This window comes from Sciurus carolinensis, unplaced genomic scaffold (assembly GCF_902686445.1).
Source record: "Sciurus carolinensis unplaced genomic scaffold, mSciCar1.2, whole genome shotgun sequence".
Taxonomy (NCBI): Eukaryota; Metazoa; Chordata; class Mammalia; order Rodentia; family Sciuridae; genus Sciurus; species Sciurus carolinensis.
In genome coordinates, this window is record NW_025920124.1 from 314,128 (window position 1) to 316,510 (window position 2,383).

Below are 2,383 nucleotides of genomic sequence, written 5' to 3' on the forward strand. Positions count from 1 at the left end.
AGGTTGCTCTTCAGCAAGAGGGAAAGGAAGGGTTGTTCTGAGCCCCCACCCCACAGACAAGGGGAAGGGGCTGGAGCATGTGGCTTCTACCAGCAAAGGACAAAGGGGAGAGTACAGTAGAAAGGGGGGAAGTGGGAAGAGCAGATCATATATATTTAAAAAGTGACTTAAGACTTAAAATTGAATTAGTATTTGTCCATAAAGATGCAGGTGGAATAACTCCCTTCAGCCTAGGATCAAAGTTATTCGGAGAAATCATGATGGGCCCCACCCCTGCCCCCGGTGGTGGCGCGAGTCCTTAAGTGTGATAGGTTAGAGTGGATTCCAGTCGGGTCATTCAGGTGGAGGAGGTGGGGGCAGTGGCAGGCAAGGGGGGCTCAATTGCTGCAGCACTGGCTCCAGCTGGCTGGGTTGTTTTTCTGGAGGTCCATTATTGGGTTCTGGCCTGGAACACCGGCTGCATTCTGAGGTTCATTCTTGGGAAGCTTCTTAGCTATTGCCATGAAAATTTCATTCACGTTCATTGCAATCTTTGCTGATGTCTCCATGAACAGCAAACATGTCATCTGCATAGGCCTGTGCTTCCTGGAACCCCTTGGCTCTCTTGCTGGCCAGGTCTGCCTTGTTACCCATGAGTGCAATGAAGATGTTGGGGCTGGCCTGCCTCTGTAACTCCTTCACCCAGTTCTTGTCCAATGCAAATGTAACTGTGTTGGTTATGTCAGAGACCACGATGGCAGTCTGGGCTGCCAGGGTAGTACATGGGGCCAGGCTGTGATACCGCTCCTGTCCAGATGTGTCCCAGATCTCAAACTTGACTTTTGTGTCATCCAAGCAGACAGTCTGTGTAAGGAAGGCCGCTCCGATCGTGCTCTCCTGGTACTCACGGAATTGTCCCTTGACAAAGCGGAGGACAAGACTGGATTTGCCTACTGCAGACTCCCCAAGCAGGACCAGCTACAACTGAAATCTTGTTCCCAGCAGCTAATCCGTTGAGTCATGCTGCTCCTCCCCAACTCGCCATGACCGGTCCTGCTGTAATTGTACCAGTGAGAGTGGGGGTGGGGGCCAGTGCTACACAGAGAGGCACTTAGTAGGGAGAGGCCTCCAATGCGGCTACGGGGTGGAGACGTTACTTGTGGCCAGGGCTCATACAGACTCCAATCCTCTTCCGCCAGATGTGTCCCAGTCTCTGGCCTCCACTTCCCAATATCTTCCTTTTCTTAATGATGATAATAAGTCCTTTAATCTGTATCATAGCAGTAAGAGGCAAGTTCTACTAGTGCCCTCATTTTAAAGATGATATGGTTAAGTGGTTTGTGTTTTCATGCAGTTGTCTAGAGAAATGAATAAGACTGATTCATGCAAGTTCCCAATGTGATATTTGTGTTATTATACACTTCTGCTTCACTTAAACTATCCTTTATAAATATCTACTGTGTGCCCTTATGGAATTAAAATTAAATATGAACCCTATGACAAAGATGATGTCTCCTTCTACAGGTTCAGGGGAAGTGGGGGCATAACTCTATCCTTTCATTCTGTGATTTCAACTTAGAACCTCTTTCAGGTGAAATTCCAATGGGAAGCAAGTAAGAAAAAGAAAACTGCTTAGTATAAATGTTTGAATTAGGGGATAAAAAGAAAATTGGGATTTTTAAATAAATGGTAGGTGAAGCATGAAGTTGACTCAAGTTCAAAGATTGTGGCAGAGTTTGTGTCTTCTCTTTCTTATTTCTATCTCTCTCTCCCTCTCTCTCTCTCTGACCTGAAGACTTGCTCCTATTTTAATATGTTTTCTTCATGGCCAACTGAGTATCAAGGTGGACATGGGTATGACTTTGGTGGTAAAAGATGGATAGAAATGTTGCCCTGACTACACAGTAAAACAAAATTTATATCAGCTTCTTGTGTAGGCAAAAGTAGGTTAGCTCAGACTTCAATAGGAGGTAACTTTGGTTTCAAACTGAAAAGCAACAATTTGTCATCCATGCTTATGTTTATGTTAATAAAGGTGGAGCACAGAAATAGCCTAAAGTTATTCATGATTCACAGATGATATCAGGACCCTCAGATGCGTTTCAGTATAATCAATGTTTCTATCAAGGAAGAAATTTATACAAGTCTTCATTGTCACAATTTCTCTCTTAAGTAGACTCTTATTGACTACCTTGCTCATTCTTAACTTTATTTCAAGTGTTTTGTAATACTTAATATTAATTATTTTATAATAGTTTTAACTACTTAAGCTTTTCTTTTTTATTGTCATCTCCATTTGGTTAATTTTTATTAACTGATATATATTCATATATATTCTCTTATTAATTTTTATTAATTGGTATATATTCATATATATGCTCACATATAGAAATCTACAATTCTA

At 42.3% G+C, this 2,383-nt stretch overlaps 1 pseudogene; it reads right to left on the bottom strand.

Annotated features, from left to right (window-relative positions):
* Positions 1-377: 377 nt before the first annotated feature.
* On the bottom strand, positions 378-1,088 carry LOC124973879 (ras-related protein Rab-5C-like; annotated as a pseudogene).
* Between the last annotated feature and the right edge of the window lie 1,295 nt (positions 1,089-2,383).